Source organism: Hetaerina americana, unplaced genomic scaffold (genome assembly GCF_022747635.1).
Source record: "Hetaerina americana unplaced genomic scaffold, ioHetAmer1.1.p SCAF_7, whole genome shotgun sequence".
NCBI lineage: Eukaryota > Metazoa > Arthropoda > Insecta > Odonata > Calopterygidae > Hetaerina > Hetaerina americana.
In genome coordinates, this window is record NW_027287316.1 from 46,984,661 (window position 1) to 47,006,859 (window position 22,199).

Here is a 22,199-nt window from a genome sequence, read left to right on the forward strand (position 1 = left end):
ACTCAGTGATTGAGTCGATAGCAAGCCATCTTTTTCTCATTGCTCTTTTGAATTAATTACATGATACTTCACGAGAATATTTCGGTTGATATTTGCACATTGAAGAGAACCCAATGATTGAACGAAATCTCAGTTGCCGTCTTCCCGAGTTTCGCAAAAAACTTCACGGAATAACGTTGCTCTAAATTCAGATTCATTTTGTTTTTCGACGCGGACAAAAAACTTGCTTCACTAACAACGGTGTCCTCACTCAACGACAGCCCGCAGGCGACTGAGGTTGGTGTTGGTCTGTTGCTAAGAGCCCCCTCCACCTTACCTTGCCAGGCAGATCCCCTTCCACCGCTCCGTTCGCGCCAGAGAAAATCAGTCCTACCACTTTTGGGTGCGACCCTGTATAACTGCATTATTTCAGTATGTACGAATAGTAAATGTGGAGATTCAATGTTTTTATTCTCCTGTTCCTCACGATGGAAAAACTCCACCAAGTGGGTCCAGAAACTGTGTCCTAACTCCTTCCTCGTTCTGGTCCAGAATCAACGCATTTAGCGCTCGACTAAATATCAGAATACGGCAATTATTTTAAAGTTGGCATAAGGAACAACTACCAACCCTTTGCATTAATCCATACATGCAAAGTAATGTTTTTTTACAGAAAAACTGTCGGTTCCAGGGTATTCATTATAAATGAAAATCTGAGAAGCGGAGAGAATGGCAAATGAGCAAGGATTAAAAATACCTTCCGGGAATGGGAACGATGTATCCGCGGATAGATTAAAAAATATTAGGAAGAGGATTACAGAAAGATGTTCTGAACCATATTATGAACTGGGCAGGCACTATAAAAAAAACAGAAAAAGTGTTTTTTGAAAAAATCAATTCCACCAAAAATTTAGTACAGGAGAATGGAAACGGAACACACTTAAGTACTGGAAATGTTGTTTTTATTTCATTCCTCATAGCATTCGTTACTTCACAGAAGTAGCTCAACGGAAATATTTATTTGAAAATATTAAATGACAAAAAATAACGCTTAAATGCATCCAAAATTCATGAATCAGTAAAAATAATATGTATTTTGGGTTGAAAATCTTTTTTTCTAAATTTTTGATTACTTCATACGACCTTTCGACAACGAAGTCCATCATTCGATTAGCAATCCTAGACGAATCATCACATCGATCATAAGAATAAGAAATAAACCAATTCAAAAACGATGTCGTGCAACTGAAACATGAACCATGAACTACTCGGTATCATATTTCCTCAGTAATTTATCTAACACGTGGGCCGCATACTGAGATATACACCATTCTGTGTACTAGAAGTACTGGGAACCAAATTATTCTGTGAACAAAAGAATGATGGACGGTTCGACTTTTCGACTCTTTTCCACGCTAAAAAGGGGGATATGGGTAGCAGCGAAATATATCCTCACCAAATATTCAGAATGCCATTTGGCCAAGAATGCTGAAGCCTTACTGAAGAAGATCTCTAAAGATTGCCTTCAACGGGATGTAAATATGACGTATTACTGACGTTATGCCTCCCTCGGCTTATCATGAAGATACGACAACGCTTACCTTCAACGTTTAACAGCATTTTAAGCATCCCATTCCTTTCGATGGAACACAAATTCTTCCAAGTTTTAATATCTCATTCGAGTGAAAAAAAGCTAATTTCACGCGGACCAATATACATGCAAGTTAATAAAAGAAATCTTACCTGAACTGGGACGATCTGCAATCTTATTTAAAGATATAATTGCGCATACTTAATAGAAACGTATCACGTGGTGGGAAATGAATAATGCTTGCGGAAATGACGCTGATAGAATATCCAAATAATTTCAGATCGATGTGACCATGATTATTACAGAGAAACCCAAAACTGAACGATTTTCAATTAAGAATTTATTGCGCATTTAAAATGGGTCTACTACATTGTGCACCCCTCTAGCACACATTTTTGACGAAGACGTCTCAAAAAAATGAAAAATATTATTTGGTATTAGAAAATTTGATGCATTATGTGCTACAATTAAAAGTTGAATTGACTGAACAGCGCCTATTAAAAGACATTGCATAAATATATTTATCTAAAGAAATAAAGTTATTAATGGCACTTGGAAGGACGTTCGATACGGTGAAAAAAATAGCAGCAGTATTAACTCGATAACGTGACGAAATCTTTCACTCGCTTATATAAACATCTAAATTGTAGTTGCCACTCCCCTCCTGAGGTAACGAATTGGCCTTCTTGGAAATCAGTATGGTTTCAACGTCGGCCGAGATTAACGCTAAAACTGGCCGTCGACCAACGTGGTTAGGAATCAGGAAGGGACCGAAGCGGCTACATCTCCCCTGAGAAACAGTGAGTAGGGAGGCGAACCTTATTCCATTAAGGCTATTTAACTCGATTATTGTGTCCGGATGGTCTAATCCAGCGATTAGCGGCAGAGTTTTACTGATTATTTGATGACATAATTAAAGAACTGTATGATATTTTTTTAGATCGAAACGTATTCAAGATTTTTTTCTAAAGGAAAACTTACGAATAATAAATCGAATGGCATTAATGATCCGAACGGACCCTTGTGACCCCTCCCTCAATTGGGGTATCCGAGCCACTGCAGCGTTTACCGCGGTCCACGAGATTCAACTTTGTTAACAAACAACTCCAAAGAGAAAAGGATACAAGGCCATGAAACATTCCTTTCGATCATTCCTTGGTTCCTTCTAAGTACCAAATTCCGGATGTGTGGATTTAGAACAAACATAGACAAATATAACGGCTTTGAGGCTAAAACAAAGACCATAGAATTAAGTTCGGATGAATTCGAACAGCAACGTGATTCCGTCGGTCTAATAATTGTTCTCAGTATTGGCGTCCATCAATATCATGGACACGCGATAAATTCGAAGAAGGTAGAGCAAGTGGATGAGGGAAATAGAAATCAATGTTAAAATGAAGACTAAAATAGAAAGGATTATTAGACAGCTGTGTAGAGGTAGCATAAGAATAGGCACTTTGGATGGAATATACGAGTACCATAATGTAGGTATTATTCTAAAATAGCTAAAGAACGAATTATTGTAATTTTTAGCATGGATTTAAGGATATTTTGGGTCTAGTTAGCCAGGGCTCATAATTGCATCATGCGTAGTGCAAGGGCCCATCGAAAACCTACCCTAACCTGATAGACCACAGCTAATATTACAAAATACGATGTGAAGCTTGTAATCAGTAACAGGTCAGATGGCGCACGAAGCTTAGAGGGTCTGTTTACATGAAGTCTCAAGTCATTCGGATATTAATCCTTATATTTCTCAATCAGAGATTATAATTAATTGTATTTGTTCTATTATCAGAAGATCCAAAGATTATTAAAATAATACGGGGCAATAAATAATATGATAATTCAAAGATCTTCACGATTTTTTGCTTTTAATTATGACAGCATTGGGATGATTTAGAAAAATAGCTATTTTCCAGAGACACTGAGTTTTGCGCGGAGTGTACTTAAAGTTGATGTTGAGTGGTCAGGAGTGAATATTTGTGCCCTTAGGGACTTAATTCCACCGAAATACTACCTGATATCACTCTCCAATCAACCTTCTCTCATTTTTTTTCTTATCGCCAGAAGGGCATACAAATGATAACTACTTTTTGGTCTTTCGACTAGATTATCCTTCCCTTTCAAATAGTTTTGCACTACATAAAAATCATGAAAGAGCTTCATCTAGGGGCACGAAAACGTGAAACATCTCCTTCAATTAAGGCATCGAGTGACTTGTTGACTATCCACATTTTCCTTCGGGCCCCCCAGTCTGGAGTGGAAAAAAGTAGCCCATTTCAGCAGTGATGCAATTTGCCCTCCCAACCTCTCCCTCGTGCATTAAATCAGTTTCGTTCATCTTTGCCACCGTGACTTTGAAATGGCAGCAGCAATCCCCTTGGCCCTTGGGAAATAGGTTCTCAATTAGATTACGTAATAGATGGGATGACGTTCAATAATGATATCAATTGGTATTTTGCAGTTGTAATATAAAATTCATTCAAAAATACGCAGTAGAGATTTTAATAATGCTGTAGTAAAACATTCTTAATTGCATTCAGTCAACGCGTTGAACTACGTCATACTTGCTTTTCAAAAATCCAAACAACCGGTTAAAATATTTTGAAACTCACGAGGAATAAATAGTTTCGAACAAGAATTTCATGTCCCTTTTCACTTAAAATGTCATTAATCAAGTGGTCACGCCAATAAATTAATCAAGCCAAAATGGTTTTTTTTAACCGGAAATAATTCATTTTTCAGAGAGAAATCCCCACTTTGTGACCTTATAGTAAATAAATGCCTCTCATAATTGTATTATTCCAGTTTATAGGCGACATTTTGCTTCAATGTACAGTCCTTAAAAAAGCGTTCTCCGAGATAAACTCACGAAATTCCTCTCGCTTGCAAACTCCGACCGAGGCGTCAGCTAATTCAATGATTTACCCTCGAAGTCACGCCAGGGCGTTTGGACAAAGAGTCACGCGACATTTGAAGAGGACTAAACAAAAAAAAACAAACGATGGGACTAGAGCGGCAGCATAAACCGCACGGCAGCCACTATCTCCACAATCGGGGAAGGGGTGGGTCACAGAATGAAGAGGGTTCCGATGAAACCCTCGTTGCACGCCACCGTTGGTTCACCGCGTTACAAAATATATCCCCTATGATGGAACCCGTAAGCGTTCCATTTTCGGAAAATGTTCGTTCTTCGACGAGCGAGGAGATTTGTCGGGCATACGCACTTCGGGGGAAAGAGTAAGGGACACGGGGGCTTCCTCGCCTGTCAACTGTTGCAGGGGGGGGGTAGGAAGGGAACGACGTGAAAGAGGAAAGAGGGAGAGAGAGAGAGAGAGAGAGAGAGAACGCGGCCAGATGTACTCCAGGCATCGACCGAATTCACCCCGTGAAGCGTCTGCGTGTCTCCTCCAAACCTACCGATTCGTCGCAAGAATGCAGTCGTGCAGGGGAGATAGGAATCCGCTCGTATACATGCTCCCGTTCCTCTATCCAAATACATACAGGCATTCCACAAATCCGGACATAAAACCTTGACCTTTTCGATTACAATCTCGTCACATCATCGAGTTGATAGCCACGGATTAATGAACATAGAATGCATTAAGCGAACGGTAACTACAGCCGTATGAATATTATAGGAAGAGTCAACCCCAGCCGTACCCTTATAAATGGGCAAAGGATTGGTAGAAGGGATGAGGGTTATAAAATATTATTTTTTTATTGATTTACTGCATATACCTTCTCTAATTTCCCTCACCCATCCTTTGCCCATTTATAAGAGTACGGCTGGGGTTGACCCTTCCCATAATTATGAGCATAGATATTTCCTTCTTATTCTGTAACATCATCTTAATTCCAGTTAAGTCCTGGCATTGAAAATGAATTTAAACAATTAATTTTTCCTTAAATGGAATAAATAAGATCCCTTAGGAAACAAAATAGGGTATAAATTTGACCAAATTACTGTAATCAACCCGAAGGTTGCTTTTGATACCCGAGGATGGAGCTCACCTAGCACTAAGTCCAACAGAGTGTAGCACTCTATCCACTGCTGCTAAATCCCTAATAATTTAATTAATCCCATAATTAGGACATCATTACGGGAATTTGTTGTGGCATTTATCTACACGGTTTGTACAAAAATGAGTTTTTGAGAATTTAATTTGTGAGTTTTCTATGAAAAAGTTGCTGTGGACTAATGTTGAATCTGAAATCATTATGTATAACTCACATATTAATTTAACGAATATGATTCAGTAGGAATGCTCTTCAGCTTTATAATTAGCTCAATAGGCACCTTTTCCTCAACAGTCGTCAAAAGAAAATGTAATTGTTAGTCGAGAAAATCATTCATCGCTCTATAGCTTTCCAAACAATAAATCCTTTTAAAATTTTAATGAAAAATACTCTTCTCTTGTGCAGAAAATATTTCTATCATATCATAAAATGATATTATTTAAAGAAAGAGCAAAGTTCATAGTGAAAAAAAACATGTGGAAAAGCATGCTACCAGTAAGGCAAAAATTAATATAACTTCGTTCTCTTTACGCTGCCTGCAGATAAAAATGCTTACAAATTGCTCGTCGAAATATCCCAAAAGAAAAAACGTTTGATCCGCAGCCTGATATTATTGATGGAACGGTAATACACCCGGACAAATATTACATTGGTTACTACTAATCTTTTTATAACTGTATATGGAATAACACTTAGTTTTTACTAATAAAATATTGCATATGCGGACTTTCTAATTCACTATCGGAAACCGGGTCTCGCAATAAATGCTTACCGTGGAATGACTAACTACTACGTTTCATTATGAATCCCTTGCCCAAACCATCGCCTGGAATCACCGACCTCAATACTGCAGCATTGAATTTGTCTTTCCTCTCTCAAAATATCTTAAATATTATTGCAATGGTATTTTCTTTTATGATTAATGTCCTAAAGCCCTATGAAAACACATTGGTGGCAGCCGATGGAAATTATATTCATAACTCACCCTTTATAATCTAGTGTTTCTTGACGGACGTCACCTTAACTAGACCACCCTTTCACTGAGGGCTCATTTAATAGTTTTCTAATAATAAAAAATCCATACCTATGCAAGAATACTGAACTCTTATCTTCCTAAGTTTATTTCCCCGATAAATACAGTAAATCTTCTTCGCGGTCATAACAAAGTGCACACTGTTTAATTAATTGTACAGCAATTTTCCCGAGATATATTTTAATTTACCATTTCACTTCAGCGTTCCTTAAATTGAACCATAAACTATGTGAAACCAAAAAAAAAACGTCGGAGTAAAATGCCCGTAAAAGATTTCAGACATCTCCCACGAAATTACTACCGAAACAGAAATATTTCCCAGCCCACTTTTGTCACCAAGGACACAATGATGTCGAAACAAATATTTCCGAATCCCTAAGGCGAATGCACATAAGTGAGCGAAAAAAATATTACAGATGTGGTTTTCTGAGAGCTTTATCATCGCAGCAGAACGCTAAGGGTGGCGAGTGGCAATCCTTTCTCTTCCTCCTCCCATCATTCCACTCCCTGCGCGCGTGGCCATCTGGGAGACAGAAAGAGGAAACTTCCGTTTCCGCCAAAACTTGGGAAGGAATCCAAAAACTCTCTCCACAAGCAGGCAAACTAACTTTTATTTTCGGTGGAAAGAGAGGCGAACATCGGCTTGAGTGAGCACCGGTTTTAATCTCACTCCTCTAATCGCTAGGCAAGAGAGAGCAACAACGGAAGGAGGCGACATGGCCAATCGACCTTCCGCTTCGGCGAGTTCCCATGGCGACGACGAGCGGCGGACAGAAAACAACCGGACCGTTAAAGTAGGACAATGGTAATAAAGCATGCTGACTGCCAAGTTTTTCAATAAAAATCCCAAGACAATTTCCATGATTTCCACGCCAATGTTTACAGATTCCTATGATTTTTTTAATCAATTTTATGTTTAGCAAGACCACGAGGCATCAATGAAAAATAACAAATAAGGTCGCCAGTGCCCGTAAGACCCTCAAAATTTCAACAAACATATTATACGAAAAAATAAATATATAAGCGACTCTTCAGTCATAATAATTTACCAGCAAGTTAACTCAGAAACTGAAAAAAATTAAAGGTGCATATATATATATATATATATATATATATATATATATATATATATATATATATGCACCTATATATATATATATATATATATATGCACCTATATATATATATATATATATATATATATAGTTCAAATTACGATATATATTAATGTTACAAGATTATCATCGACGTGACTAGAACCAAAACTATTATAAAATAATAAATTCTGTGATTTATCAGTTCCAAATCATCAAGCTCAATTCCTGGCACAGAATTTTCCCTCTTCGAAGAGGCCTGAGTCTCTCGTCTTATTAAGGTCTCCAATGCCCTATTTTCAATTCCCTAAGAACTTTCCTTCCAATACCATAAAGATGATTTTGCTTGGTCTAGAACTACAACGAAAAATATCATTTGCTACCCAGGTTTGGGCGTCTCGTGCTAATAATAGGTCAGGAGAAAACCACGGTCCACATAATTGTCAAGCTTTGATAAATGCCATCATAATTCCCCTATTGCAATTTTTGGCAGATAACGAATCTTCGGGGGAGGGGGTATTATATTTTTCCACTGCCGTCCCCTTCAGCGTGGTCTATACTGGAGGAATGAGTTCGTCTCGTGAACGAGACAGGGAGCTAACGTAATGCTACCCCACCGATTCAGGAAAACGTCAAGGGGCACCGCTGAATGAGTGTCCGCACTGATCGATAACCCGCCCCCGCGGGACCAGTTGCACCGCAGAGAAGAAGAATGGTTTACACACCCGTGTCCCTCGGGAGGCTATCGAAACCATCTGGGATCCCGCCAACCCTGGGGAGGAAATGGCCACTCACAAATATTCGACACTCGAGCGGGAAATCTTCGAACGTCTTGAGCTGTGATTTCGCCCTCCTACTCCCCTCCCCACAAAGTAACAAGAGGCAATTGACAATTTTCTCGGCGCGAAAGGAATCACAACGAAATATTTAACACAATATTCTTAATCCTCACCTCAAAAAAACTTCCAAGTGCTTTTAAGAGAAAAATGCTGCCTTGATCATTGATAATATTTCATACCTCTCGATGAAATCTCCAAGAAATTTTTTCCATACTACGAAATCTTGATTGGGGAAAACGGCCAAAAAAAGATATTTTATCATACTCGAATGAAAATAAGTCTCGCGTGCATGTATACAGGCGAGATGATAATAGCCATTGCGACTTCTTCCCATCCGTATGAAGCTTCGGTGGTTTAAATGTGGTCTTAAAACGAGCTACCGTCAAAATGAGTACTGAAAAATATCATCAAGCCAACGGGAGTCGGACAACGATACCTTCGAAATTATATGGATTACTTCCTACTTCACTGGCTATCCACGAAAATTTCAAACTTTAACCCCTAAATACATGTGTGCATGCTGAATGAGGGATCGCGAATCGAAGGTGAGCATGTGCGAGATTACGGGGAGGCCAATTGTGTGCAGGCCTCCTGACAAATATTTTGGCGCGGCCTGTGAGCGGACTCCCTCGGCACGCCCCGTTATATCCGATCTGGCTGAGGAAATCTTCCGAGGGCAACGAAAAAGAATAGACAACGAGCAAGGAAAAAAGTAAATAAAAAAATACCCCAACAACCGATGAAAATCATTCCAACACCACCACCATCCCTTACGAGTGAAGTGACAAAAAGCACAAGGTGGAAAAAAACTCTTCCGTGCTCTCAAAACACGGAATCAAAAACCCACCCCTTGCGTAAGGGGAGGGACTCCGAAGACGATTGCACACACGACGGAGGTCGTCCATACCCACCTCTAACCTTCCTCTCCTCCCTCCCCCACCGAAACCCCTATCGCCTGAAATCCATTCAAAACGCTTAAGATCCATGTCTCTCTCTCTTTTTCTTCCTCTCTCACACACACATTCACTCCCGCTCTCTTTCCCGATCGCTCACTCACGCACTCACTCACCTTTGGGCCCCGGATTAATCCCCAGCGTACCCACGTCGCGCCAGCCCTCTCTTCCACACTGGGCCCACCAAAGTCTCTCTGTATTCCGCTCACTCGGAGCGAGGGCCGGCTTAAGGGTGGGGGATGGCGGGGTTGAAAAGAGGGGAGGTAGGGAGGGGAGGAATGAAGAGGGGGGGAGAGAGCGGAGGAGAAGTTGAGGGGGCTGAGTCGAGTGGCGAGGGAAAGGGTTCGGAGAGGGGTGACGGCTGCGTATCCCTTTCCTGGCGGAAGGGAGGTAGCGGCGAAGGTGGCGGGAAAGTGGGGTACGGAAACGGTATGGAAGGGTTTTCAGGGGGATGGAGGGAGAGGGTGCGAGGAGAGAGAGAGAGAGAGAGACTATCTAAAAAGGTGTCCAGGGGCCTCCTCCTTTCCCCTCCCCCACCCCCGTTCTTATCACTCCCCTCGCGCGCGCGCTCTCTGTTATCACGGCTCTACCTCCGTCAGAGGTGACCGCCGCCTCCGCCGTCTGGGGGAAGCTGAAGGAAGCTGGCATATGAAAATCCGTTGTCGTGATAAGGGTTGGTGAGTAGGGGAAACCGTCCCCCTCCCACCCTCTCCTCCTTTTAAAGTGTGGCACGGTGTTACCCCCCCCCCTCTACTACGAACGATCCCCTCTCATCCCTCGTCCGCATCCGGCGAGGCATCGCCCACCCACGTCGGATCCCCCAAATATCCTCCTCCCGAGATACCTCTCCCACACTCCCCGGGTCGGTGGAAGGAGGGAATGCACTACCACCAACACCCCCGCTTCGGACCCGCTCCCACGAAAAATTCCACCCCTCCCTCCAAATAACCTCTCGCGCCCCTCCACCAAGCATTCGAGGACCACCACCTGCCCTAACACCGACCCGCCCCCGCTCTTGCTCCTGGAGCGCCTCTCCCCTTCCCTCCCCTCGTGCCACACCCCTCCCCCCCCGAAATCCCCCTCGCCCCCAACGGGGTGCCCCCCGGAATCAATATTCTGGCGCCGCCGCCTGGTGCCCCTCCCCCGCAAAAGAAAGAGAGGGTGTGTATGTGTGTGTGTGTGTATGGGTGAGAGAGAGATATGTACAGAATCACACACACACACATATGTATGGAGAGAAAAAAAAGAAAGAAACGGTCGGAGAACGAAGGAGGGTTGAATCTCGATTTTTTTCCACCACCCTCGCGGAGGAATGATGGTAGGAACGGTGTGGGGTGGATGGGGGTCGGTCGGTTTGTTGGAAATATGGCCGTGGCGGGAGAGAAACGGGAGTCGTGTGAGTGGATGGAGAGATTCGAGGCAGGCAGGCGGTTTGGCTTCGAAGACGATGGGCAAGGGTAGTATCCTTATTTTTTTAGTACCGACGGGAAAGGTGCCATCGGCTTCAGAAGAATGGATCGCGGTGGGAGGTCAGGTGCGAGCATGCGTTGACCCAGGCATTATGCATGCATGGGGAAATGTGAGTAGCTTACGAATGACAACTACAATATTTAGAGCTCTCCGTTTGATTCAGAAAAATGCAACGGATGAATCGCCAACCAAATATCGATGCTTTTAATATCGACGGTGCGTACATATCGAAGAGAAGAGAATGCCAACTTACACAAAGCTGCTCTCGTAAAAGCAATAAAATAGATATTCGCGTCTTTCATTTCCATACAATTTCCAATTCGGATACACAAACGATAGTTATTCTACAATTCCATTTATCATATCCATTAATAGTAAAAAAAATACATTGAGATATGATACCAAGAGTTTAGGCAAGAAATATGTAATATAATATGGAATTGTTTTACCACTACGAATACAACACTCTCTGCAAGAGAAAGGAAATTTAATTAAGGTTTCTTTTCATGCGCCCACAAAATCCAAGGGACGAAGTCACCCTTCTGCCACCTCTTAAAACCGCCGACAGAGGTGAATTGTTGGTGTGGCTTGGGGAAGGGCACATGTGAGACACCCAACTGCACTGCTCGAAATGGTTTTGCCTCGCGCTACCCCTTTGGACTACACGATCGTGAAGTGAATCCTCTTACCAGATAGGGTTGGGTGAGGAAATAGGAGAGTCGGGGGAAGCACGCGGGGAGAAGGGGGACGGCGAATTGTTTCCGGGGTGGAGGGTGGGAGGGGGACTTCTTGGCGAGGGGGTGACGACACGGGAGAGATTGCGGAGGCGGAAGGCCACGCCCCCCCCCCTTCTCACACACCCAACGAGATGGGATGTGGAATGGCATCTGCCCACACGAATTCCTCTTCCTTGTTGGATTGGGCCGATGAAGACAGAATTCCCCCTTAATTCATTTTATTTTCCGTTCCACATTTTTTCCCCCAGCTCGCCCAATAAAAATATAAATGCCTGGTTAAGTTGGTCGTTAGGTGGTAATGTCCCGTGCCCGGTGTTTTCGCCCGTCCCTCTCGCCCTCGTTGAACTCCCTCCTAGTAATCAGAGCATTGGATAAGCACCTTGACATACACGATGGCTAAATTAGGGTTATACCCCTTCGATCCCCTAAAAAAGGTCCCCGATAACTGTTTGGAAAATGAGGGAGCTCAATCATGTTTCCCATTAGGAGAGGGTGAATATTTTCGACCGTGGTCGGTGCACCTCAAAACCACGAATGAATGAGGGCGTATCGTGCGTGCTTCGACCTCAGCACAAGACTTCCTCACATCAAAGATCATCTGCTCACACTTATACTCGATACTTAACAAGTACAACGGAGCACCAAGAGCACGTACCATTTATAAGAACGTTCTGCAATTCATATATCCGATTAACCAATTAAAGTTTTTGCATTTTTAATACATTTATTTTGAATGGAATATAAAATCGAACACCTGTCAGCATAAGACGTCCGCATAATATAGAAAAGTTATTGAGGAAGTCTCTTAGACGAAAACGTGCAAGTAGTATGGGAATTAAAGGAATAATCGCGTTAGGAACGTACATATATGAGGGTTGCGTTATGTATTCACAACTACGAGGAATTCATAACAGGAACCTGATCTAAATATGTGCATATAATATTAGTATTAACTATGATATGAAAAATACTCTTGTACGCTATAAAATTTTATCATCAAAGCTAGAAGATACACATAGATTTGAGCCTTCTGAAACAAGGCACGGAGAAAAATATAAACAATGCAATGAACAGAATGGAAAACAAACTAAGAAGTGTTAGGCCACGTAGGAGAAGATGAAATATTAGGGAAATCTAAAGGCAAGAGAAATTATTACGTGGAATACCGGATTAAAATGGAATGCTGAAGAATGTGCTAGTGGGAAGGTTGGGTAAACGAGGTAGAGGGAGATTAAGATTAGGGACGAAAGACGGAATGAAGCAATGCAGAACGTGCATGAATTGAAAAAAATGTTTATCTTGGAGTTTGCTTATAGAGAATTTAATGTTGTATTAGGCGGAGTATAAGATCAGCGGTACTTAAACCCAAGATACGTCAAAATCTCAGCTTGACCTAAATAAAATTGCACACAAATTAGTGTAGGAGACTAATTTTCTATGGATGAGAAACCTGAAAGTTAAAAACGGCGAAGTAATGAAGTTTGGAAGCAATAAAAATGAGATTGACAGGACCATGACGAAGACCAAATGGCAGTATCGATTAGCCAACAAAGATTGAAATAAGAAATTTTCTATGGAAAACACCAAAAAAGTGAAGTGTACTAAAAAGCCAGAAAGATTTTGAGATAGCACGGCTAGCATAAGAGTATTGTGGACCGTTAGGTGACTGGAATAACCACAGATAGACTACACTGGATGGGGTAAAAACTAAAGTTATCAACCCGAAGGTTAGTTTGACAGTTGAGGGTAGACCTCACCAAGTACGAAGTCCAACGGGGGGTGAAATTCACTCATCGGGGTAGGGGGACCAGTTATTTTCTCTGTGCCGCCTGTGGTTTCCCAGGAGATCTGGCACCCGAAAAAAATCACACAGCTTGAATGAAGTGGAGGGTGCTCAAGGGAATCGAAACAGGACCCCCCTCCCCGGGAAGTAGTCCAACGGTTCACCCATTGGACTACCACATCGGACGGGGTGCGTAAAACCGATAATGGTATTAGTTTAAGTGAAGAAATTGGATGATAAGGAATGGTTAACCGATATCAAAATTGAATTATAAAGGCTAATCGATATCAGAATGTACTGTTTACAGAAGGACTGGAAGGCAACGTACATTCGGTTCTCGGATTAACGGCAACTGGCGGTAATACGAGGGTCATCCGGAAAGTAGTACCCGTTCGTGCCGCATGAAGTGCTGATGACGCGAGTAGCCGCTGGACGAGGTCAGATAGCTTCAGTGGCTTGTCTGCCTTCTCTGAGCCAAGTTGCGTGACGCTAGCATTGCCTGTGTTGTTTCTGTGATTGTTTACAATGTTTAAAAAAATTGAGAACGCCGCCAGTTGTGAAGTGAGGGCAGTGATTAAATTCCTCAATGCAAGAAACGTTCGCCCATGTGATATTCATCGCCAATTAAAGGAGGTGTATGGAGACAATGTAATGGACGAGTCGTCTGTTCGGCGGTGGTGTCGCAACTTCAACATGGGGAGGGGGAACACACACGACGATGAGCGTTCGGAGAGACAGTCTGTCATTACAGACCAACTGGTGAGCTCAGTTGACGAATTCGTGAGGAACGATCGGCGCGTCACAATTGATGACATCTGTGAGCATTTTCCCAATGTTTCTCGAACAATTGTTCATGAAATTGTTAAACACCATCTGCATTATGCAAAAATTTGTGCAAGATGGGTCCCTCGCGTATCTCAATGAGCTGGCGGCGAAGGACTATGCAGCAGGAATACAGAAACTTGTCACACGTTATGACAAATGCCTTAATTTGCTTGGAGATTATGTTGAGAAGTAGTTTAAAGTATCCTCTTTCAAATAAAATTTTTTATGTTTGTTAATATTTACTTTTGTGTCTTTATTTCACGAACGGGTACTACTTTCCGGATGACCCTCGTATTTTGGCCAATGAAGCATTTATTTATCAAGCTGTCAGACTCATTCGTTGTTCCGACGGTTCAATCTGTGCCCAACTAAATACCATAGCTTTGAATCCCCGCAGGTATGAAATAGACGGCAGGTGGAAATTCATGTCCAAGCGTGCGTAAGAGCTACGACCGTGCGAAAACAGAACACTCCAGCCCCTTAAACTGCGGTCCAGCATCTGGCAACGGAAGATTTTGCAGCTTTGTTAATAGGTCTCTCCTTGAAGAAGACCCTTCAACCCTCAGAAGTTCCTCCCAGTCAGCGAGGGGTGAGTTTTGATTCCGCCATGTGATAAACGGAAGAGTTGTTTCTCTCCTCTTTCGAAACGAAGAGTTGAAAAATATATAAAAGGATGGAAAAGGAAACGAAAAATAATCAATAGGATTACGACACAGTGATGCGATGATGAGTTCCCATTATATATTGTAATGTTTGTCATTTACTGCTATATTCTACTAGCCGAACGCCATGTAGTATATGACCAAACGAACAATAAAAGATTACTGCTATGATTACTCCATATCAAATGTGAGGCGATCATTCGGGACCATCCCAAAAAAACACCGATTTAATAATTTAACAAATTACGGAGAAAACGATCCCTGTTCTTGAAAACTTGCCATGAAGGAAATAGAGTCACACGATTACTCACATCCTGGGATGGAGATGTGGTGGGGATTCTACATCATAAAGGCGTCACGCTGCCTCGCCGGCCATTAACTGCCGCCTTTAGAATGAATTCAAAAGTTTGCTGAATAAATCCTTTTATATTTATCGATTTTCTTTCCCTCTTCTTTATTTTATTTTAATCTTAAAACAAGCATACAGATAAAGATGCCAAGAAATAATCATTTATGCCTTTAATCATTGCGTTCGTGATTCATTTTGAAGTACATATATTGAAGTTTCTTGAATACGGTTACAGCTAACTAAATACTGTGTTCCAAAATGAAATATTTCTCTACTCCCGTCCAGGATCCAAAAAACTTCAAAACTACATTAAGCTTTCTACAAATGTTCCCATCGTGCGACTTTTACACTCAGAATAGAAAAACTAATCCAAGATACATTATACATCGGCAGGTCATATAAGAATGGTGACATAATTAGAGAAGGAATGAATGTATTTGGATATGTATTCCCCACACGCAATTAGGCGAAAAACAAAACAAAAGGAAGAAAACTAAAAAACGTGCCATGATACATCTATAAAAAGGATACCACTTGTAAATAAAAATCCGGATCTTTAACGTCAAAATAAAGGCAAAACGGGGCATCGATTCGTTTCTACTGTAGGCCTTAATGAAGGTCGCTAATGAAGACATTTTACTGTCACTGCGTAGTGGAGTAAAAAGCTTTCAAGGAATGAAGATAAAAGTAAAAAAAAGAAAACCTCCTACACAATCATTTCCACTTTTTTGTGAAACAAATGGAATTAATGGAATGAATATACAGTTTTACTCCTTACGCAAAAACATTAACGCGATAAAAATAAATTTCTACCCTCAGCCCCTTTCCCAAGACTGTTCACGTATTCTAAAACGTGAGATTAATTTGGAGGAGCTTGATGTCTCCAAATTTCGGGGGCACGCAATTAAGGAGAAGAGGCCGTGCATTAACTTAATAAGTCCGGAACACAAATGAAACAAAAATTCTTTCCTTCGAGATATTTTTTTCATAATTTTATACTCAAATTCATTAACACTGACAAATTCCTAACCAAGCTACCACAAAACATAACAAAATGGTATTATAAAAAACATTTTTAATCGTGCCAATGCATTCCGCTCAACACCAAAGAGGGGGCGTGCTATATTATGATAAATTTAATTTTGTCCGAAGGTAATGAGGTATTTCGGACCATCAAGAAGTGGATTGGGAGAGAGATAAATTTTAATGCCAGGGATGATCAGTTTGGGTTCAGGAAGGGAAGCACTCGGGATACTCGACCAGTACTTACGTCATTGATAAGGCAGGAACATAGAATACAATCATAATGTATTTTTTATTTTTGTATTACATATTTTGTAGTTCGAGAAGGCATTCGAATTAGTGAATTGGGTAAAATTAATGAATGTGTTGCATAAATTAGGAGTAAATTGGAGGGATAGGAGACTTCACAACTTGTACAATTCTCAGGCTCGGGTCACCAAAGTGCGAGTGGTAGATGGAGAGAGTGATGGGCAAAGTTAGAAAGAGGAAAAAGACAGGGGTCACCAATATCACCCTTGCTTTTCAATTTATAGTTTTAGTCATATTAAGGGGAGGCGACCGACAGCTGAGGTCATTTGTGCCATTAGGGATTGACAGGAAAGGAGGAAGGGTGGAGAGAAACCCGGAGTCAGCATTAGCCTACTCTTTACGAAAGGCGTCAAGGGGTAGCGTAGCTTAACGTCCCATCCGACGGACGGCGTACTCACTCAAAGTGCCCTCCACAGAGCACCTCAAGTAGGGATCGAGATACCATTGAAAAATATTCAACACCGCGGGGATTTTGAACCAGGCCCTCTGGGTGGGAAGCCAGTACGATAGTCACCGCACTATCTCGATCCCCTTTTCCATGTATATGTGGAGGGAATGGTTACGGAGGCTTGGGAAGAACATGAGATTGGAATGAAAGTCAGTGGGGAGTTCATAAAAGATTTAGGTTTACGGATGATTAACCGATTAATTTGTCAGTCAGCAAAGGGATTGCAAACATTGCTGAGGGGATTGGAAAGTCAGTGCGAGAGGTAAAGGATGAGAATAAAATTAAATAAAAAAATTATGCGCTTTCCAGGAAGTAAAAGGCTAAGTTAAACGTTACAATAGGAGGGCAAAAACTAGATTAGAGAGAGCAATTTACGTATCTCAGAAGTTTTTTGGTCCAAAAAGGTCAAAGAATTTGGGACATAAGAAGAAGAATTGCGTCGGACAAAGAAACTTTGACAAGGAAGAGGGCATTGAAGACAGGGGCGTAGAGTAAGGATGTTAAGAAACATCTCATCAAAACTTAGATTTGGAGCGTGGTTTGGTACAGCGCAGAAACATGGTCACTGAAGCAAGGTGATAGGCGCAGATTGGAGCTTTTTGAAATGTGGGCGTGGAGAAGGATGGAGAAGGTAAAACGGACAAAAAGGAAAACAAACGAAGAAGAACTAGTCATGGTGGGGGAGGAGAAGGTTAAATGTACATCAAAGAAAACAAATGAAGTATTTACCATGGTGGGGCGGAAGGGATTGTTTGCAGAGAACCGAAAGAGAAACGAAATGTGAATGCAGAGCATTTCGATTGGCGGTGGGATCTTGAAGATGTCGATAGAGAGGATAGCGTTAGAAAATGGAATTCGGGGGAGTAAAGGAAAAGGCATGTAGGAAGGAATGAAGGGAGGAAGGAAGTATGCGAACTTGAAGAAGGCTTCATTGTAGTTTTGGATATCAGATTATGTTTTACTAGGAGAGGAAAAGAAATACATCGTTGTTTAGTATTCGAGTATGTCCATCCAAAACTTTCCTTAAACGGTGGATAGCCCGAGTATAATAATAATAAATCTGAATCAACTGAGCAGATAAGACCAACCTTATTAGGCACATATAAGGGCGACAAATAATATGAAGTCTTCAGTAGGCTCCTGACAACGCTCTCGAAAGGTAGAACGAAACGTTAGGTCTTTAAAAAATGCTCACCACGTAGCAGAAAGTCCAGAAACAATCAAATTGAGAAAGATCACACTGATCAATAGACTGCTTCACTGACAAGTGCCCAGAGACCAGTGAGCCAGTTCTCAATGCATGCTTTTCCCAATGAAAACAAATTCAAGATTAAATAAAAAAATTGCATAATTAAAGAAACATTATTACAACCCAACTTTTTTAAATTATGATCATTCACGAATGAATCTCCTAGTCCTTGGTCGTTTCTCTAATACTCCTTATTTCACTGCCCTATTGCGAGGTGACTTTCACGGTAGAATGATGCGTGACTTCTCCTCATTTTGATATTCACTAATCCGCCGTTGAATCGCTCTACCTTTTTGGCATACAAATAATCTCCAACTTGAAACAACACACAAACTTCATCCGAAAAGAGTAAAATACTCATGTTAGCCTTAAATGTGAAAACATTTCGCGCATGTAACCAACTCCGCATCCCACCGGGTACGCTTAGCAATGGACATAAATTTTACCGTAAGAAGTTAAAAGCTTTAATAAAAACAAAAAAGGGAGAAATGCAATGTATAATTCGTATGTCGAGCCAAGAAGCTGAGCCCACAACCCAACTACTAATAAACTAAGAGCGATTTGAGATAAGATTCATGCTTCCATTCAGGAGTAAAATACAGTAGCACCGCACACAAATAAAGACGATTTATTACCACCATAAACGAGTTTTTTTCCAATCTTACGTATCGCCAGCAGCAACATTGCCACCCCATGATCCATTGAAAAAACCTTCGTAGAACTTCAAAGAATGGTTTCGGCGAAGGGCGAACGAAAACATTAAGTGCAAGAGTAAACTATTTCCAAAAATGGAACATCCTCGCTGTAATAGAAGTTAAAGTAGCAGCAGTAGTTTCAGGGGGGACGACCGATAGCCGAGGTCATCTGCGCCATTAGGAAGGATGGGAAAGGAGGAGGATGAAGAGAAACCCACCGTCGTCATTAACCTACTCTTTCATGAAAGGCGCCAAAGAGTCCCAGGCTCAACGTCCCATCCGACGGACGGCGTACTCACTCAAAGTGCTCTTCACAAAGTACCTTAAATAGGGATCGGGATACCATTGAAAATAATCTGCCGTATCTAGGATTCGAATCCGGACCCTATAGGTAGGGAAATCAGTACGCAAGTGACCGCACCATTCTGATCTCAAATAGATGTTAACTTCTAAGTTTCATTCACTACTTGGGGGGCGATATAAGCGTGAGTCCATACGCTCAAATATATTATAGACATCCTTATATTCATGATCAGCTAAAAATTCGAATTATATTAACCAAATGTAAGCTTAGGTATTACTCCTAATAATTCCAATATTGTACCAGTAAGTAGATTTCAGTCCAAAAGTTGGCCCCAGGCATATTATTATATTCTTCACTATTTCACGCTACTTAATGCCATAAAAAGGTGGGGAAACTAAAGCTTGGCAAACATTAAACTCCTTCCTGCGACTGCCTTAGGTTGTGTCGCTGGTATCACGGCCTTCCCATTATTTTGTCCCGCCCAAGACGACTCATTACAGACGTATGTCTTGTCGTGAAGTGGTTTTATGTCCAATCTTTTTCGCATTCTTTCATAACTACTCAATTTTCTCCTTTACCCCCCAAAATTTCTTACTTTACAATGAGTTTCCATTACTATTAATCATTTCGGTAAGCTTATAATGTTATTTTTCCCAACATTTCCAATTAGTTCGTCGACAGAGGAATCTACTCAATTTCAATCGGGGATCGCCTATACAGTTTTCGAAGAGACAATAATTTGCCCTGGACATAAATATTTGAAATTAGATCTTGATAGTAAATTTCTAAACAAAATAATAAACCTGTTTATTTGGTAGGTGAGTGCAGGGGTCACCGAATACTACTATGGTCCTATGAGGTGTAAAATTCACGCATCACGGTTGGATGATCAGTTCCTTATTCCTTCCGCCAATTCCCAGGAAGATCTGTCCAAAAATCACACAGCTTGAAAGAAGCTAAGGGTGCCCAATGTCAATCTTATTTCAACCCGAGCTCTCAGGTAACCGAGCGCTTCGTCCACTGAGATTCAACTGCCCCCTGGTAACTGAGGTCAGCTATTCCGGCAATAGAGCTTAATTCAATTATGCGCATCAAAAACTAAATTATTGAACCACCATTGAGAAGATTCGACGAGGTGAAATAGGCGGATGTCTCGAGAACACCTTGAGAGCGAATACACAAGATTAAATGTAAGTATAGAGACGATGCGGAAAATATTCGGTTTCAGATGGAAATCGCGGCACTATACAAATTAACAGCATCAATTTTTTTACTAATCGTTCTTTGAATCTATCTTAACATAGACATCGTAATAATATTTATTATTTCCATTTAATCGAATTTCGCGGCTTAAATCCAAGAGTTCCATTTTCATCGACACTACATTTCGTAGTAGTAGTAGTATTTAGGGGAGGCGACCGACGGCTGAGGTCATTTGCGCCAAAGGGGATGGACAGGAAAGGATGAAGGGTGGAGAGAAACCCGGCGTCGGCGTTAGCCTACTCTTAACGAAAGGCGCCAGGGGGTCAACAGCGTAACGTCCCATCCGACGGACGGCGTACTCACTCAAAGTGCCTCCACAAAGCACCTCAAGTAGGGATCGAGAATACCTCTGAAAAATATTCAACATCGCCGGGATTTGAACCCGGGCCCTCAGGGTGGGAAGCCAGTACGTTAGCCACAGCACCATCTCGATCCCCACCACATTTCGTGCTTTCCTATTTTAGATAGCATCTCTAAGCACGTTTACTGCATCTTCATCACGGATTATGCCTGAACTGAGTTTTATTAGGGGATCGGGATGGGGCTAACGTTTAATATAATCAAACTAAATTCGAGGGAATATTGTTGATGACTCCCGCACAGACGGCTGGCAAAAAAATAAAAGAATAGCGGACGGAATAATTGGGCATGACAACCCAATGTCACGGCTCTCCGCATCCATTTAATGAGTGAAATCAACACGTGGTACACGCCTTTCAACGAATAACAAGTCCCAGGTGATATTAATTAAAATAGCCAGAAATGCATAAGAGGTAAAACGTAATATTAAAAATTACCATTGACGCTTTATAATTCAGATTGTTATTAGAAAAAATTCAATATCTAATAAGCATACCAACACATTTGTGTCTTTCTCAGTTATTTTAAAGTAGGGAGTCGCACGCCTACATGATAGGATAGGAATTTCTACTCAGCCCGGAAGTCCTCGACACCCAACTTCATTTGCATTTTAAAGGGATGGTGGGTAACGAAGTTGAAGGAAAGAGTGTGATGCAGTGGTAGAGTGGGAGCAAAGTTGTGACGATTTATGGGAGCATAAATTTTCACACACATCCAAGTAGCCCAGAAGTAAAACTATTCATTTTCATACCATTTCTACGCCAATTCCTTCGCCCCAATAGCCATTTTTAAAAAAATACTCCGTTATCACTTGCATTTTAATAACTTTTCAGGTCAATGAATAAGAGATATTACAAACTTGATTTGGAAACATAAGAAATGAATGGTAAAAAGAAGTAGCGTCCTTAGAAGTTTAATAATTAATTACCAAAACTAGAAATCTTAAGTACATATTTAAAATATGAAATTACATTATACTATGATTTAGGTAAAATTTCCTAGGATTTTAAAACAAATTCCCTTAGACTGGACGTGTAACAGAAGTCGTTGGTTAAAATTATAGTTGGCGACAAAGATAACAGCAATATGCCTCTTAAAAGCAAACAATTCTTCAGATAAAAAAACATCATCTTACTCATGAAAAATAGATGTACATTCTTAGTGAATAATGCCTTTAAACAGGGTTTCTCCCATTTCCAGCGATCGCTAT

At 41.1% G+C, this 22,199-nt stretch overlaps 1 long non-coding RNA gene across 1 annotated transcript in view; it reads right to left on the reverse strand.

Annotated features, from left to right (window-relative positions):
- LOC139696417 (uncharacterized) overlaps positions 1-9,736 on the reverse strand; it is a 112,269-nt gene extending 102,533 nt beyond the window's left edge. Inside the window, exon 1 of the long non-coding RNA XR_011702618.1 lies at positions 9,629-9,736. This is a non-coding gene — a long non-coding RNA (uncharacterized lncRNA). The remainder of the gene's footprint in view (positions 1-9,628) is intronic.
- Between the last annotated feature and the right edge of the window lie 12,463 nt (positions 9,737-22,199).